This window comes from Benincasa hispida, chromosome 11, assembly GCF_009727055.1.
Source record: "Benincasa hispida cultivar B227 chromosome 11, ASM972705v1, whole genome shotgun sequence".
Classification (NCBI taxonomy): Eukaryota; Viridiplantae; Streptophyta; class Magnoliopsida; order Cucurbitales; family Cucurbitaceae; genus Benincasa; species Benincasa hispida.
The window spans coordinates 24,516,138-24,536,211 of record NC_052359.1 but is presented as its reverse complement, the minus strand read 5'-3'; positions in this window follow the sequence as shown (position 1 = coordinate 24,536,211).

Sequence of the window (20,074 nt, the reverse complement as noted above, 5' to 3'; positions counted from 1 at the left end):
TTCCTTCAGGTTTTGAAAAAAAGCTGAGTAACTGCTGAAGAAACAGTGGTGATTAAAGGAAAGAGAGAGAAGAAGAGACAACATATTATATGCGCAATATTAATTGGTATAGAATAAAAATTAAATAAATAAATGGTAGGTTGAGTTTGTATGAATATATAAAAATGGAAATGAGAAAGAGAGAGGAGATTAAGTATATGTGGCGTGGAGTAAGCCGCGTTATACATATACAGCAAAAGATTCAACTGTTTTCCACACCATCGCCAGATAGCATAAGAAAAAAGGGACCTAAATATTTTGGGGGGAATTTATTTTTAAAAAGGGGGTTCATTTTCTATTCCTTTTGTTAATTGTTTATTAAAAAAAAAATTACCTTCTAAGACTTCCAGTTTTGAATAATAGTTGTGTTTTGATTCCTGAGTTTTAAAATTTATTCTTTCTACTTTTAAGTTGTCAAATAGATTCCTAACTTTTATTTATTTATTTATTTATTTTATTTATCTAAAATAACATGAGGTGTTTTAGTAAGTTTTCTTTCTTAATTTTTCACTATTTTTTTCTTTATTTAGAAAATCGTTGTAACTGACTTTTTTACATACAAGTAACAGGTAAATATCTTGACATTTCCGCGATATAGATTATTGTTGTCACATTGACTCGAATATGGTATATTGTAGAGGGTTGCCCAAAGCAAGGTTCAAAGTTTACAGCGTAGGCTCAAAGTCCAAAGGGTACCATAAAAGGAGCATATGGAAGTATCATTCCGAACAAGGCAAAAGTCTTCAATGCCTTAGGTTTTGGCCGACCAATGAGTATGTAATTATATATACACATTGGGAAATTTAAAGGAGCTAAGAACTGGAACTTAGCACCCTACCAATTTCAAGCATGGGAATGTTTGCAACACCCCTATTCATCATAACGTGTTAACATACGACAGTTGTATCAGATGAGGGCTGTTATAAATAATTTCTAAAGAGAGTACTTGACTTTACTTCTTTTAGTGTAGACTGAATTATTTCATTTCTTGTACTAACTAGGCATCAAGTGTATGGCCTCTCTGTACCACCACCCAATGCGGAGGATTCTCTTATGCATGTACCAGTCAAACAATATCGAGACCAGAGGAAACGGGCCAAGGTCAAGGGCTATTGAGCACCTGAGTAAATCCAAGGCGATAGTTCCAAGCACCAACATATGTAATAGATGGTAAATTTTGCAAAATTTTTACAAGTTCATAGACTCTTTTTTTTTTTCCATTTCTTCAAATTGTACATCTTTTAATTTAGACTAGATGGAAATTCTAACTATTAGGACTTTGAACTTGTCGATTAATGTGTTTAAAAGTGTTACGATTCTTTGAAAATAAGGCATGTATAGATAGAAAAAAATGCATAGATGGCCCAGAAATAAAAGACACAAATGGAAAATGCAGTACCATTTTTGAAATCATTGGAAATTTAGTTCTGCTTATGTCGACACTGTGTAAAATTACCACTTTAGACCTAATGCATTTAAATTCTTCTATTTTCTTTCGTTCGTGTTAGCGTTCTTTTTTCTTTTTTTTCGTTTTTTCTGATTCTTCTTCTTCCTTCGTCTCTTTTTTTTTTTTTTTTTTTTTTTTGCGTCATTATTTTTTTTTGTGTTTTTCTTTATGCATTTCTTCTTCCCTTTTCATCGTTTCTTCTTTTTTTTTTTCTTTTTATTTTCTTTTTTTTTTTTTTTTTGCACTTTTTTTGATCAAGCATCAAACATAACATTAGATGTATCAAGCATCAAGTGACACTATCCTAAATTGAGATAGAGCATATAAAAATAGGGCCTAGAGTATCGAGAATCGATAGCATGTAGCTAGTATATGGCATAGAGCATTATAACATAGAACATTAGTAGTGTAATTGCGATGGAAGCATCGGGGTATTGAGTTATCGAGGATGAGTTAGGCATGTAGCTAGTAATATAGCATAGATCATATAACATAGAGAGCATCAAAGTATCAAGTATCGAGGATCGAATATCCAGCATGTAGCTAGTCATATGGCATAGAGCATATAACATAGAACATAGAGTGTAATGCATGAAGCACGGGATATCTAGTATCGAGGATCGAGTAGATGTAGCTTAGTATATAGCATAGATCATAAACATTAAAGGCATATAGCGTGAGCATCAAGTATTCAAGGATCAAGTTATCAAAGTATCGAGGATCGAAATAAATCTTCAGTATCAAGTATCGAGTATCATAATGTTTAAGTTCGAAAAAACATTTAATAATATATCAACGCACGGATGGGTTTAATGGTCGAATGAGTAAATTCACAAGATGTGATATAACGCAAAAAGCCATTTTCATCAATTTCAAAAAGATATCCATTTTTCAATTTGAGTCCCCCAAAAGAGTCATTCCATACAAAAAACCACCAATATAGGATCTCAATGTTTTTCCTTTCAAATCATTGTTCTCAATTCTTGTCCAACATTCTAACAATTTTTAAGCATCCAAAGTAGCTTTGAAAATGAAACTAAATATCTTGCAATCTTTTTGAGAGAACATAAAAAGAAAAAATAATTTAAATAAAATGAAAAGAGTATAGATGTATTTTTATAAATTGCAATAAAAGAGCTATATATGAATCATTTATCCAATAGTTATACTTTTAGAAAAATGAAGAAAAAAAAAAGTTTAAACTATAAATAGTTAGTAGATAAACTTCTATCAATAAGTTTTTAATCAATTCGTAACGTTAATAATGTTCGTGTTGAATATCTAAGGTGTGTAGAGTTTTCCAACTATCAATCTTAATCCGCTTGTTATACTGAAAAGATTCAATAAAATTTCTTTAGGTACGTTTTATTTATTGATAATAGTCCATCTGATGTTCTATTATAGAACTAATTTATTAATATGTGTTTTGAAAATTAATGAATTTAAAAGACAGGTTTAATTAAATAGATGAATCTATTAAAACAAAACTGAAAGTTTTGAGAGTTATTAGGTATAAACATCAAGAATGAAAAATTCTATATAATAGTCGATATAATATATATCTACGTAAAAAGATTCGATATTGATATTAAATATCCATGGGATATCTCGAAGTATGATTTTATAATAGCTGTGTAAACAATAAGAAATGCAACCCGTATTTAGTCCAAGGTAAACAAATAATACTGAATATATCATAATCCATTAATGGTCTAGATTATGAATAGAAAACCCAAGTTTTAATTATAATCTAAATAAATTCATTTAAACATCATAGAAAATAAGAAAGTATCGGGCGATATATTATTCGTAGAATCGAAAATCAGATATCCGATATCCGAGCATTCCGAACATTGAACATTTTTACATTCTTTTAGTATAATGTAAAGAATTTAGGAGACAACTTTTATAGACAATAGGACTTGTAAATTTAATAGTTTAATTAATTCAATAATTTTATTGTAGTGTATAGTGTAATTCTTACCTAATCTATTTAGGGAAGCTAATTTTCCCTGTATCTATTATGATTCCAGTATGTCGAAATAATCTCTTAAACTAAATCCGTGGATTCAATTAAAATCATCGAATCAGTAAATTAAGTCTATTTTTTGTCCAAGAGTGTGTGGTATTTTTTAAGACCACAAAGATTCCATTTTGTTGTAGACAGTTTTGAAGCGCCTACAAGAGTTTTGTTTCCTTAATTTGAGTATTAGTTTTTTTTTTAGTATTTTTCATAGTCTTGAAATAAAAGGTAGGAGACGACCTTCGAATTACAGATATCTAGTCGTTAAGCTGCATACAGTTAGAACTGACATACTATCCAATTGAACTACAGCTCAGGTCGTTCGTGTGGTTTGACAACAAAAAAATATAATTATTAAAAATATAATGGTCTATGTAACACTGTAGTAATTTCTGGCGTAAATTTAAATGTTTGATAATAACACCATTGTTAGAGTGAGATTTGGGGTATGGGAGATAGTTAAATTAATTATGCAACGAATTTTTTCTGAATTAAACAACACCGTGTCAGTTGAGTGGTAATGATATCCGAAGATCCTCTAAGCCTCCTCGCTTGATCGATAATTCATATTTAGGTTCGACGTCATATATTCAGTGTATCGACAGTGCTATATAATACATTTAACCATTCAATCTATACTAAAAATTTCTCATTTGATTGATAATATAACAACGTGAAAGGTACACCCATATAAAGGAATTGGATAATGTTGTTTTTGGGTCTTATAACTAGAGTTTTGAACTACCTAATATATTCGTATTTTAGTACTTTAGATTGTGTCAACACAGTTATGTATACATTATAACGTTTCCTCAACCCGATTTTCAATAAGTTCTAGTTCTCGATACATAATTAGTTCCATAGCATTTATGTATAACTATATGGAGTAGTGTTCCTTATGCTGTATTAAATATTAGTCTCTGAATTTGAAGTTTTCCTGGCAAAAGATATTAAACATTTTTAACGCCCTTGAATTTTTCATTAAATACCCACTTTTCAGATCGTTGTCAAATGTTACATTCTGTTTCAATGATTACTTCAATTTAGAAAAGAGAATTTGACGAACAAGCCACGTTCCCTGCCCATATGGGACATTTCCCTTCGTCCGGCAATGCGTTGGCCTTGCTAGCCAAGCATCAGGTGGCAATGAATGGCCCGATCTTTTTTGATTATTCTCGAGGACTTCAATGGAAATATTTATGGATGACTTCTCTGTTTATGGACACACGATTGAAAGTCTGCCTAGCCAATTTGGAGTAAAATTCTAAAGAGATGTGAAGAGATTGAATTTGGGTGCTCAATTGAGAAAAATGTCCACTTTCATTAAAAGAGAAGTATAGTTTGGACACAAAGTCTTCTCAGAAGGGTGGAGTGGAACCAACAGCAAAAGATCGACGCAATGAAAAGCTTCCACCTCCAACCAACGTGAAGGCTATGCGAAGCTTTCTTGGGGATATGCTAGATTTTATAGACGAATCATGAAAGGACTTTTCTCAATGCACGACCAAAAGCTTGTTAGAGGCGGACAGAAAATTTGAATTTGACAACAATTACCTCAACGCATTCGAAATTTTAAAAGATACGCTGATTACTGCGCCAGTCTTGATTGATCGGAAGGGGACAGAGAATCAATTTGCGGATCACTTGTCCATACTGGAAAATCCCGAGGTTGACCACAATGAATCTGAAGTGAGTGCCATGTTTTTGGATGAGCAGTTGTTCCACATAGAACAATTGCCCTGGTATGCAAACATCGTTAATTATTTGGTTTGTGAACAATTTCCTGAAGATTACATATATCGTCACTAGAAGAAGGTCAAGCATGAAGGCAAGCATTATTATTGGTATGAGCCAAATTTGTATAAAAGAGGTGCAGACGAAATCATTCGATTATGCGTACCAAGCGTTGCTCAACAACGCATATTGTCATAGTGCCAAGATTTTCCATATGGAGGGCACTTTGAAGGACAATGTACTACAGCCAAAGTTTTGCAAAGTGGATTCTTCTAGCCTTCGTTATTTAAGGATGCTGCTGACTACGCAATGAACGTCCTTTTGTCACCTCAATCACTTAAATACTTAACCATGTTCATCTATCTAATTTGTTAAGCTTATCAATGCATTTCATAAATATTGCCATCTCCGCTTAGAATTCTTTATCCCATCAATTAGCCTTTCTTTTGTCCACAACGCATAGCAAGCCAACTCACTTCCATCGAAATCCCACTTAGCCATCGCATGAGTCATTCATCACCAATGCATAGAGTGGCCGCTCATCCACTATATATGGCTCACTAGGTATGTCCGCACGACTTGCTTGGCATGGACGCATAGCGCTTGGCATAGGTGCTGGCCATTGACACATGGACGTACTACATAGGTGCTGATCATCGCTCGCTTGCTCGGTCGCATAGGCATTCTCAACTGCATGGGCGTGCTTGGTCGCATGGGCATGCTTGATCACATGGCGTGCTTGGCCGCATGGGTGTGCCTCGACGATTAATGCTCGGCAGGGCTCTTCGACGCATGGCCGTTCAACAATGCGCTCGAAGCGTAGGCTGGCCGTTCAATGCATGGATTGTGCGTTTGGTGCAAGGCATCGACGCATGGCTGCTCGGTAGGCTCGACAGTGCTCGACGCATAGGATGGGCGTCTAGCATGCCCGCTCGACGCATAGGTTGTGTGCTTGGGCTCAACGCATGGCTTGTGTGCTTGGGCTTGATGCATGGGATGTGCGCTTGGCATGCCCGCTCAACGCATGCCTCCAACGAATGCCTTGCTCGTGTCCGCATTGTGAACCCCGAACCAAATTTCTCTACTTGAGTATGTTCCCTACTAAGACTAGTGTGATGAGTAGGTTGATATGGAAACTAGTGTGAATGGTAGAAGAAAAAGTGGAGATTTAAAGAAAAGAGGAAATTTGGAAATTCGACTTTTGGGGAAAATTTGGAAAATTTGGCTAAGTATAGAATTTTGTGTGGGTGGGGTTGATGCGTTGGAAAGGATGTTGGTGAGGGCATGTGGTTGAAGAAGGAAAATGGTGATGATGCGTTCGAAGGCACACGAGTAGGCGAGGCATGCATGGAAAGGCAGCCCATGCGTTGTGCAGCCTCGGCCAACGCCTATGCCATGTGTCGAGTAGCCTCGGCCAGCACCCCTGCCATGCATCGAGCAGCCTCGACCAGACGCCCTACCCATGCATCGAGCAGCCTTGGCCAGACGCCCTGCCCATGCATCAAGCAGCCTCGGCCAGATGCCCTGCCATGCGTCGAGTGGCCATGCACATGCGTTGAGTGCCCTGCCAAGTGGCCACGCCCAAGCATTGAGCGCCCTGTCGAGCAGCCATGCCGTGCATCGAGGTGCCCTATCATGTAGCCAAGCGTGCAGCCCATGCGGCCGAGCGAGCGAGCGATGGACAGCATATGCCGTACACCCATGTGTTGAAGCAGCATGCCTACGTACCGAAGCACTCGACCAAGCATCAAGGCGCCGCGCGCGGCCCATGCGGCCAAGAATGCCCAATGCGTCTAGCGGCCAGCGCGCCCATGCGTCGAGTGACCAGCCTATGTTGTGCGCCTATGCATTGGTGGCCAGCACCATGCGCCCATGCCAAGCAAGCCGTGCGATGCTACCTAGTGAGCCATGCGTCGAGGATGGACGGTCACCCTAGTGTTGGTGATGGTTAGCTTTTTGCGATGGCTAAGTTGAATTGTAATGAGAGTGAATTGGCTTGCTATGCGTTGATGATAGGCTATGCATTGAGTATGGACTATGCGTTGAACATCCAAGAGTTGGACACATACAAAGGATGAGATCAATAGAAGAACATCATCAAAACCATGTGTCTTCTTAGGAGGAAAGCCTTAAGCCTTAAGAATTTTAGGTGGTGGCATCAGATTTGAGGCTGATGCGTTGGCAACATGGGAGGAAGGCACTTAGCTTGCGATGATCACAACATTGCGTTGATGGGGTGAGAAGGAGACACTTGGCCATGCAGCCAAGTAGGTGGTGTAAACTCTGGAGAAGGTTTGGACGCCTATAAATAGAGCCAACAGACTTCATTTTTAGATCACAATTCAGAAATACCGTAAAAAAAGTGGGAGAGTTGAGAAAACCTTGCATTGGAGCCAAATCCATGCGTTAGTCATAGAGGATGCATTGGATAGTGAGGTCTGAAGAGGACGCATCAACTTGGGACGAGGAGTTCTCCCAATTTGCACATGCGTTTGGAGTGATTCAAAATCCACCTGAAAGCTCTAAAAGTCTAGTTTGCAGGGTAGGGCTGCCGGAAGAAAGTATCAAAGGGATTGGGCTGGAAACTGAGAAAAAGACAGAAGGGTCAGGGTGTCAGATCAGTTTGGGCCAGTCTTGAAGATTTTATGATTCTGGACAAACCATGAGAAGTTTTAATACCCTAACCCCTAATTTGGAAGGCATGAGGAAAAAGGATATTAAAACAAGAAATATAATTAAATTATGAGGAATTTAGATGCGGGAAAATCAAGATAAATGAATTAAGTATCAAATAACGCAATGGTTTAAGTATTGTCTTCGTGCTACGAAAGAAATGCGGTGATGGAAACGTTGGACCAAACAACTGTCTTACGCGTGATGCCAAGTGAGATTGGAGAGAGCAGTTTGAGCGAGAAAATGGGAGAGAGTAGTTTGAGCGAGAGCATGGGAGAGAGCGAGAGTTTTAGCGAGAAAGTGGGAGAGAGCGAGAGCCACGAGAGCAAACCCAGCGAGAAAGTTGGAGAGAGCGAGAGCCACGAGAGCGAAACCAGTGAGATTGGGACAGAGGGACGCATTTGAAGAGAATTGGATGTGTTCACTAGTAATTTGGATAAATAAATTAGAAATTAAGCAGATGAAGTGGCAAAAGGAGATTACATGCAGGAAGATTTTTATCAACTTAAGAAGGTGGTGTACGGTTGAGATTACATGCAAATTAAGATAATTTTGGTTGGCAAACCCAGAATTAGACAACTCAAAGCTCGGTTAGCCAGAGTTAGCGTGGGCAGTCTAAGGAAGAGCCATTTGTATGGTGAGTTGTCGTGTAGAAAGAGGCTGGGAATGGCTATAAATAGGAGGCCTCGGCATGAGGGTTAAACTCATTCCAAACAATTTCAGTAGTAAAAATCCTAAGTAGAGAGTGAGCATTTAGTGGGAAAGCTACCGTTTGTGGTGGAGACAAGGAATTCGAAGGAGGTGCTGCACAGATTCATATTCTGTTTGAGTAGGGAAGATATTTACAAGTAAATTGCATTAGAAGGATTTGCTGACGATGAGTGTTATATAGCTTTGATAATTAAATCATATGATGAGTGTTTATATAGGTTTGATAATAGATGCATATTGTGAGTATTTATAGCTTTGATATATGAATATATGCGTATGTAAATGCAAAATACATGCTTTTGATGATATGATGATCTACATGATATTATTTGTGTAATGACTATGGAAACTAGAATTATACCCGGGATATAGTTAGCATGCTTAACAAAAGGTGTTTGGCGGGAAAATATAGTCAGCCTCGATCGGCGGGAAATAGTAGTCGGTGACGACCGGCAAAAAATATAGTCAAGTACCTAAGCATGACTAGCGGGATAAAGAAATAGTCGGTGTGCACACTGGTGGGAAATGGGTCATAGGAGGTTTCCATAGGTGATTGTGATGATTGATGATGATGTTATATGTCTACCACGTGTAGCATGGGAATAAAGGTTACTGATTGCATGACTATATCTATGACCAAGCATAAGTTATATTGTGAGTATTATCATGAGATTGATTTCCCAAAAACGATGATTTGCAAAGTGATTTATGTCTTAAAAGAACCGCTCACTGGGCTTAGTAGCTCACACTCTTCAAAATGTTTTCTTATATCCCCCCCCCCCCCAGGTAGCAAAGCGGAGCGTTCGAGGAAGAGTCCATCACCCACCATCACCATCTCAGGATTTGGTAAACTCTCAGGGCACAGCTTAGACCATGTAACAAAGAATAGGGAGAAAATCTACTTATGTGTATAGAGGGATAGGAGGAATACTGTAAACTTATTAAAATTTGTAATAAATATGGGGGGAAATATTGAACATGAGTATTGTCTTAGGATGCTATTAGTTACCCTCACGTTCCCTTCCCAGTCTTGGGGTTTAAGGCTTGGGAGGGGGTGTGACAACTTGGTATCAGAGCAAAGGTTTACGTAAAACCTGGGGAAGGATTGAAAATGAAAGTTGAGTCTAGCCTAGGCATAAATGGGATCTAGGAAAATAAGACAAAAATATAATAAAGGGGATAAGTTTAGAGCCACAACGGTCTTAGAAAAAGGCTTACCTAAGGTAGGAAAAGCCAAGTAATAAAAGTGATGATAGGTCAACACTTGGGTATGATAAACTATATTAGGAAAACCTGGCATAAATCGAGAAGAGGTTAAGGGAAAAAGGAAATAATAGATGGACATAAGAAATCTTGAAAAAAAAAAAAAAGGGAGAAGTGGAAAATGACTAGTAAGTAGTAACCTGAAAAATGTCTACTGTAGGAAATGGATCTGAGTGGAAGAAATTGGTGGGGGAACGACTCCAGAACGCAAGATGGGACTCGCGATGCTAACAGGGGATAACCCTGAGAAATCAGAAGATAGCATAAATAATAACATTATTACTTTGAACAAAACAAATCTGGTGGTGTCCCGAGCTAACATGGGATGTCCACAATGTGGGAAAAACCATAGTGGAATGTGTCTGAAGGGAATTGGAATTTGTTACGGTTGTGGTAAAGTAGGCCATATCCACAAAAATTGTTACACTTTTCAGAGGAAATCGAGAGAAATTCAAAAGCAATATTAACGAGAACTGACTGGTGGTTCAAGTTCGGGAAGCAACAATATGTTGCCTGAACTAACCGTAGACCAAGAATGGGCCCGTGCAGGAAAGAAATATATTCCTCGACAAATTGTGATAGAATTCGAAGAACAATCCACCTATGACTTGCATGATGGGGAATCTTACAAATTCTGCATCTTCTGCAAGGTACTGGGGCATATCCAGGAGCGGTGCATTTGGAGGAATGAAAGAATGCGACTGAACTTTAAGAAACTAGGACTATCCAGAAATGAGTAAAGAGCTAGGAAGACTAAGAAAAGAAAAGCCTACTAATGTAAATAAGTATAATGTGTAAATAGGAATAATGTTCATAAATAAAAACGTATGTTGTTTGACAACATGTGTTTAATCTATATATGAATGATTGTAGACAAAATGCTGAGAAGTGGGAAACGTAGAATAGGGCAACCTTCCGGAAACGAGAGTGAAAGTGCCTCGAGCCATCCAAAGGAAAAATCTAGAGAGGGGGAACAAATGGACAAATTTACACAAAGACTTCAGGCGAGCCTAGAACATAACGGCGTCTTCACCTGTGAGAGCAGAAGTGAAGATGCCATTTTGATCTGTCGAGAGAAGGTTAGAAGAATGTATTACTAAAACGAGTAGTACTTCCAGAGATGGAAGCAACCTTGCATTCACTACGTTCGTCCTTGTTTCACCATACAGATGTGGGAACGCGGCCGATCACCGAGAGGTGTACGCCAAGGGAAAAGCGAAACAGAACTTATATCTTTAACACAATTAAGGAACTTGCGCTGTTTATATTAGTTATCTTTTCTCTTTCTGATTCACACAAAAGACTTGTCACTACATTACACGATCTTTGTATAATCTTCATAGCCAGCCTTGACCTCAGTATATTGTATCATGAAACCTGTATCTTGTATCATCTTAGCTTAGGTTTACTTTATCGCAATTTATTTTTTATCGCATTTTTACCGCTTTACTTTACTTTATCGCATGTATAATTACTTGTACACAAAAACTCTTTTATAATTTGAAAAGCCCCTAGTCTCATATATCACAAACATAACGCAATAACCTCAAACGTCCCTGTGTTCGACCTCGGATCACACCAAGAAACTTGCAGTGAAATTATACTTGGTTTCAACGCAAGGAAACTTGTGACATCGCATAACATACTACAAGAACATTCTTTAGTAATGCATATCTAGAAGTAGTATCACATATCATCGAATCTATGTCATCAAGTTTATGGCATGGACTTGCATCATACAAAAATTTGCGTTACAGATGCTTCCTTCTATTTTGCAGGCACCTAAATTGGAGCTGAAAGAGCTTCCAGACCACCTAAAGTACACCTATCTGGGGGAAGCTAAGACCTTGCCTATCATAATTTCAAAGGACCTGACTGGGGAACAACAAAAGTAGTTGGTGGAGGTATTGCAGAAACACAAGCTGGGCATTGGATGGACGTTGGCTGACATAAAAGATATTAGCCCAGCCGTGTATGAATGAAATTACCTACGAGGATGGAACTAAGCCTTTACTGTTGGGTTTTATGTCCTAAAACTCGTGGTTTGTAAAAATCAAAATTATTCTAAAAATTCAATAAGTTATTTAATATTTTCTTTTTTAGAAATCCAATAAACTAAAGTTCCTTTACTATTATATGAATACTTGAACTGTATGTGGAGACATACAAGTGGAACGGGTTCGAGTAAATAGCCAAAATGATCTATAGTATATGAATAAGGTTGGGTGCATTATTCTGGTAATACTATTGGATGCGGCCTACTCTGTAGTTGTTACAAAGAGTTGTAAAGTGCTAGGTTACTTTATGTTCAATAGTCATCTAGTCTTACTTTATAACGCTGTTTATTGTTTAAGACTGACTATTTCAAAGCGACGACCTAGGTAACTTGACCTTAATCTTGAGCTAACTATGAACTCCTATTTGTTCGGGATTATCCTTTGATCTGCAAATGGTAAGAGTAGACTAAATGTCTCTGCTCAATAAGCCTCCAATTTAGGGGATAAGATCAGATGAATAGGGGACATAGGGTACAAGAATAAATTCATTCCTACTGATTAGGGTTAGTAGAGAGGTTGTTCCCTTCAAGTGCAGATTCTGGGTCTTGAACAAGAGGCCTTACCCTCTCATTGGCCTTAGAAGGATTCGATTTGTTGATTGGATAAAAAATTAATTCTTCATTAGGGGATCAGTGGAACTTAAGGAACAAGAGGTAATTTCAAGGGTAAAATAGAGATTCAACCCAACGTTATTACGATCAACCTGTGAAGGGTTAACTTACTAATCATGGTTATATCGAGTGGACATAATATATCTACAATGAAGGGATTTTAGCTATGGGCTTTAGTGGAATCACCCATTAGTTAACGAATGGGAGTTAGATCGGTCTAATGAGTTTAGTCGATTAATCTTGGATCGTTGGAGCCCATGATTTGTAGGTCTGCGAGGTCCCCCTACTAGCTCGTAAATGGATTAGCTCTAAAATAGCGTGATAAGTTAATTTGAAGCATTCAAATTAGAATTAAATAAATTTGGAGAAATAATATTTAAATATGATTTAAATATGTGAAGATGGAATTGTGTAAAAAATTAATTTAATATTTGATATTAAATTAATTAGATTTATTTAAATAATTATTTATTAATTTTATGTAGAAAATTAATTTATGAAATTAATTTTGTAAAATTAATAATATTTTCAGTTTTATTAAAAGAAATGGATTTATGAAATTAATTTATCAAATTGAAAAAGAAAAAAAAATACACAAAAATGGAAAAATGATTTTCTCCATTGTCTTTTTCCAAGTAGCTCACTAACAATCCACTCTTCAAGCTTCATTAACTTAAATCATGAGTTGCATCTCATGCAGCAAGTCTCTTTGCATGAATGTCTACAATATATTGAAGATATTGGAGTGTTTTGAAGCAACGCAACCGATCAATTTTTCTGAAAAATGCGAGAGAATAAGTTGTTCGTTTGTCGGGTGGTTGCTGTGAGTATTCTCCAAATTCCATTAATTCCAACTTATTTTGAGTCCCACTACTCAATCTAGAGCACCAAGATGATAGTAGGGAAGGTCTTGGGATGGTCTACAACAAGATTCAAAGGAGATTTGTTGCTGATTTTGAGCTTAGACGAAGTTCTTCAAAGGTATGTCGTGAAACCCATTTATTTCTGTTGAAGCATGTTTTCATTTCTGCCAAAATTAATGAATTAGAGTGCTTATGGATCCTGGTCACTTCCATTGCGCATTGGTACATTCCAACAATTGGTATTAGAGCATTATATAAGCATTCAATTCGGTTTAATTTTGGTTTGGTGGGTATTTTATATGAGTAATAGGAAACTGTTGTGCTGATATGGTTCTTTGAGTTTTGCCATTTAATTTCTCTTTGATTTCTCATTTATATTTGTAATTGGTTCTTGTTTGATGAGTTTATATGTGTTCCCAAGAGTCTGTAATTTATTTGAAGTTATTAGAGTTGAAATTAAGCTGTAATTCGAAGAAACAAGCGAAGAGGCCGAGTTGCAGATTCCAGAAAATCAGCCTATATTCATATCGTCGTTGAGCTTCAGTAGCAAAATGATCGTTTAACTTCATACGTTAGATGATGTGAAGAAAAGCTAAGGGATCGTGTAGCTTCGAGTGTTGATAATTTAGGTGTTGTGCGTTAGACGATCATGTACCTACGAGAGCGAAGCGATGCATTGTATTACTATACGATGGCACTACATGATCGTGTAGCTTCAGGTGGGAGCTAAGCGATGCAGTGAAGAGCTATACGATAGCACTGCATGATCACTTACAATGATTATTTATCTTTGATCGGGAGCTAAACGATGCGTTGAGTTGCTTAGCGATAGCACTACGAAATCATTTACCTCTACGCGACAGCTAAGCGATGCGTCAAGATGCTAAGCGATAGCATTATGCAATTACTTACCTATGTGCAGCATCTGGGCGATGCATCAATTGCTATACGATAGCACCAATCGATCGCTTACCTCATGCAGGTGCTAAACGATTAACTTCAGGCGTTAGACGATGGCGCTAAGCGATCGTGTAATAAATTGTCCGTGCTAAATGATGGAGCTGCGCGATAGTGTTGGACACTAAGGAATTGTGTAGCTTCCTTCGACACTATACGATGACATTATGCGATAGAAGGAAAACACTAGACGATCGTCTAGTTTGATCAGGAAACACTAAATGATCAAGCAAAACGCATGACGATAGTCGTCATTGCTAAACTATGAGACTTAGCGAGATGTTGAACATTTTTCCTGGTTCGATCGGTTCAGCATCGATGATTTTTTCCTGGTTCAGTTCACACTTGGCTGGTCTTGTTCAAACGGTTCGGGTTCGGTTCAAGCTACATGAGTTTGTTTTGGAGCGGTTCGAGCGGTCCGAAGCGGTTAAGAAGTTGTTTTGTAATGATTAGGTTTTTATTTGCTTGTTTATGCCAAAACTAAAGCCATATCAGTTAATGTTTAATTATTTATGCATGTGATGTATGTTATAATTAAATAATTCTTGTATGTGCATACAGTATGCTATGTAGATTTAAAATCCCACCATAGGGAGCATGTTACATGCATTGAAAGTCTATTATAAAATGTTATAATATATAGTATGCATGTTACGATTTCTTTTAATTAATATAATAGTTATATTAGATATTGAATGCCTTTGTTGTTTGTCATCGATGTTTAGCATGTCTAAAATTTTGTAAGTTGTTATAAAATTGGGTTAGACGTTTAAAATCCATAACAAAAAACGGCTGCATGCTTACTTAGGTTAATGTGAAACCTGGAATCCATTTTCCGTTTCATAGTAGAAAATAAAAGGATTTAACTAAGAATGAGTTAAATCCTAAGACGAGTAGAAAAATTTCTAAGTGATAAAAAGAATTTGTTAAATACTTAGGAAATAAGCCATAACTAGTGAAAAGTTGGCTAAGTATAACCATGTGGTGGAAGCTAAGGTGGAAATAACTAAGTGTTGGACTATGCATTGATGTAGTGTATGCATTGGCCTTAAAGTTTTGAGAGGTTACTTGGGCATGGAGAGAGGATGAAGTAGGCCAAGAATAACGCATGCGGTAGCCACTACTTTTGGAGGTTAGATCAATGCATGGGGAGTGACGGCTGCGTTGGATGCGTTGGACACGATGGTATACGTCTACGCGACTTAAGGCATGCAGCTGAAGGAGAAGCGTTGGTAGGTTACGGTGGTGCAAAGGCATGCATTGAAGTGAGGGCATGCGGTGACGCGGTGCAAGGTATGCGTCGATGGATGGCATGCGGTGATAGAGGCATGCGGCGATGGAAGTAGGTGTGATGGATGTGTTGGACGCGACAGTATGCGACTGATGGTTTGCAGTCGAAGGGTTGCATTGGTAGCATGCGGCGATGGATGGCATGCGATGATGGGGGTATGGGTCGATGGTATACGGTAGCACTATGCGTTGGTGGAACATGGTGATGCTATTCGTTGATATCATGCAATGGAGTTAGGCATTTATGATATGCACGTGGAGCTATGTGTTGATGTTATGCGATCATGCTATGCGTTGATGACATGCACGCGGTGCTATGCGTTGATGGTCGACGGTGGCCTTGCTACGAGAAAGTGTTCAACCGAGGGCGTGTGATGGAGCGGCCTACAGTATGCGACCGAAAGTATGTGGCCGATGGTGTGTGCGTATGCAGTCGAAAAGTGCATTGGTAGTATGCGATGGCATGCACGATGGATACATTGGATGCGATGGCCTTGCTAAGGCATAAGCCATGCGATGGAACGAGTTAAGGGGGATGCATAGTGATTTGCCCTTGCGTTGTTAAGGCTTGCGGTAACAAGGTAAATGAGGAGGGTTGCATTGGTTATAGGGGATGCGATGGTGTTGAGTTGGGAACCAAGTTGACCCAAGGGTTGCTATGTGTTGGTGATATGATATGCGCTGGTGATATGCTATGCATTGCTTATCCAAGGCAAACAGAATGCGTTGAAAGGGGTGTCGGTCATCATCCTAGATGAATGCATATTGAGTTGGAGGGACACATATGAAGGATAAACGCATATGAAGGATGAATGCATATGAAGGATGAATGCATATAAAGGATGTCATCCAGACATGTGGCTTGTTAGGAAGAAGTCTTAGGCCTTAAGGAAATGAGGTGGGTGCACGAGTAGACATGCAAAGTTAAGCCTCAAGTATTGGCTATGGAGGAGGAAGACACTTAAGATTATGTTGATGCAAGGGTTGCGTTGATGGTGTGAGGTGAAGACACCTCAAGCAAGAGGTGGAAAAGGCTGGACGTTGGCAGATGCTAAGGAAAACACTTGGATGTGGCCAAGGGAGGAGGTGTCGGGCAAAGGAGAAGTGTTAAACACCTATAAAAAGGGAGGATGCCTCACTTCGACCACACAGTAGTTAAGTACTCAAAAACCCCAAAGAGAGAAAAAATAAGAGATACTCAAAGAAGGGAAAGCGGTACTCGGTCGGAGGTGCAAGCAAAGGCGCAAAGGGAGCAGGGTTGTACGGGCAGACGCATAGGCTAACTTCAAACAAGAAGTTTTTCCACACTACTCGTGCAAATCAGGTGATTTTTTAACCAAAAGTTTCTAAATTAAGTGTAGTTTCAGCGTGAGGGCTGCCTAAATGCAATTCTAAATTTAAGGCTGTCAAATTCAAGGAAAACCGTGAGGTGCTCACCAGTGAGAAGACAGTCGGGCTAGGAGGAATAAACTTGAGACTCGGAACTTTCGCCAAAAAAATTCAAGGCGAAACTTTAAGGTATTATAGTTAAGATATTTTCCCACATTTTTGAAGGATGGGAATGTCTTGAGATAAGGCTTGGAAGTTTTAGTAATCTAAGCTTAAACCTGAAATAGGGTCCAACGGTGGAACAAGGGAAAACCGGGTGAACTGCGAAGAAAGTTCCCAACAAATCACTGTGAGTGGTTTCTTCCTCTGTTCTTTTAAGTATATTATGAATTAATATGTTGTAGGATATGCTATGAGATATGTATGATGTTGGGATAGTCAGGGGGTCTAAGGACCTAGAACCTAGGCCTAGAATAGATCCTTACAGAATGGTCAGGGGACCGAGGAGTCTAGTGCCTGAACTTGTGGGACAGAGAAACCTTGAAATGGGATGGTCAGAGGGCCGACGGGCCTAGCTTTTGAGCCCATGAAAGGGAGAACTATGTGCAAATAGGTTGATATTTAGTTATGATATATTAACCATCTACCGTGTGTGTAGGTGGGTTTATGAAAGCTTCATGCTATGGTGGAGGTTCGCACGAGAACCTCATGATAATGTTTGTGAGAGACTTGTATTCGTTTTACCACTCACTGAGCTTTGTAAAGCTCATGGTTTGTCTATGTGTTTATCTTGCAGGTAGATGACGAGTCCACGGTTCGGTGTTGGTTAAGGTTCTGCCACAAGTTTAGAAATAGTATTAAATGAGATTGGTTATCGGGATAAGGTTTTCATGTAAATGTAACTTGAGTTTGTAAACTAGTTTCTAATAAAAGCATGAATATCTTCTGCTGCTGTTATAATAAGGTTATTAAAAGAAACTAGTAGATTAACCAAAGTAGCATAAGTTACTATCATGCCTCACCTAAGGCTGAGCGCGGGCTCGGGGCAGGGTGTGACACTTGGTATTAGAGCATAAGATTTTGGGAAAGTGTAAACTAGAGAAGAGTATAGTAATACTATGGTAAGTCTAAATGTGTGGTTTATTATAGGAATCATGCCACATTGTAGACCACGCAAGCAACCAGTGGGGACTCAAAATGCTACCTCGAAGACAACAGGAGAAGACCAGGGCGGATCGAGTCATCGGCAGGCAAAGGCTGGAGGTGACGAGCAAACGATGGGAAAATTGCTCGATATCTGGCCAAAAACTTAGGAGGGGTGACAGTAGACCCCAAGAAACGATTTAGTATTGAACGGTTAAAGGCATTAGGAGTCTCGACCTTTGAAAGAACCACGAACTCAGTAGATGCAGAAGCCTAGTTCGTGATGATAGAAAAATGTTTCAGGGTAATGTGATGCCTTGAAGATAGAGAATTAGCCCTAGCCACTTTCCTACTCCAGAAAAGAGCTGAAGATTGGTGGCACGTATTTGAAGATAGAAGAAGGGGAAGGGAGGAAGTTACCTGGGAGGGATTTGGAAAAGCCTTCCATGAACAATTCTATCCTCAACGTTTCGCGATGCAAAGCGAAATGAATTTCTCAAACTCGTACAAGGCTCACTATCGGTAGCTGAGTATGAAAAAAAATACACTGAACTTAGAAAATACACCGCCAGTATAATATTGGATGAAACGGAAAGATGTAGGAGATTTGAGGAGGGGCTACGAGGTGAAATACGAACGCACGTAACTACCAGCACTGATAGGCAGGACTTTCCAAAATTAGTAGAGACAGCATTACGTGTGGAAGCTAGCCTAGGATCGCTAGCAATAACAGTTCTGTTGGGGAGTGAGAAAAGAGCCAAAAATACTCCTTGGGGTTTCTCGATAAAAAGTTAAGTAAGACCAACTCTGGAAAACAGAAGGCAACAAAAGAGCTTACTCTAGAAGAAGTATACAAACCTAACGAATCTGTAGCCAGCACCCGAAGCCCGTGGTGTTGAAATTGTAAGAGATATCACTTTAGGCGCTGCTATAGAGGGGCAAACATATGCTATAACTGTGGAGAAGTTGGTCACTACAAACAGAACTGCCTCCAATTAGGGAAGGAGGACACAGGTAAGGGAAAAGCCCCCGAAGTATAGATAGATATGTACTATTTTCTATTATAGATGTTGTATAGAAATTTCTCATTGTAAATATGTTTTGTTATGATTAATAAATATATGTTAACAAAGTATGTTTGTTTGATGAAATGATTGTTAGCTAGATGGGATCAAGTCAAGAAAGGAACCCGTTATGCGATAGATGTGGGAAATATCACGCTGGGGAATGCCTGAAAAGAACGGATAAATGTTATATCTGTAGACGTGTAGGGCATAAAGGGAAACAATGCCTAGAGTTTCAACGTTTCCTCAGTCATCAGGAACCAGCTTTTGACGCGACTAAAGACTACCCCTACCGTAGGTGCCATAAGATTCATTGGAAAGACCAAGAGGGGAGGGAAGGTTTATGCTTAAAATGTGAACAAACTGGTCATGAGTGCAATGACAGTCCAACCAATGGTCCTGCCAGTAGCTCAGGAGGAAACCAAGCTTGGAAGGACTACCAGTTTTGAAGGAAGGAGTACTCAGGAAGGGAACCAATGTAAAGCCTGAATAAAACTAGTGTAATGTAATAAAGTTGAAAAGGATGAGATAAATAAATAAAAGATGTTTATGATATTGCTTTAAATTTCGAGGGCGAAATTTTCTTAAGGATGGAGTAAATATGAAACCTGGAATCCATTTTCCCTTTCATAGCAGAAAATAAAAGGAATTAACTAAGAATGAGTTAAATCCTAAGACAAAAGTAGAAAAATTTCTAAGTGATAAAAAGAATTTGCGGCCGAAGGGTTGCACTGGTAGCATACGGCGATGGATGGCATGCGGTGATGGGGGTATGCATCGATGGTATATGGTAGCACTATGTGTTGGTGGCACATGGTGATGCTATGCATTGATGTCATGCGACGGAGTTATGCGTTGATGATATGCGCG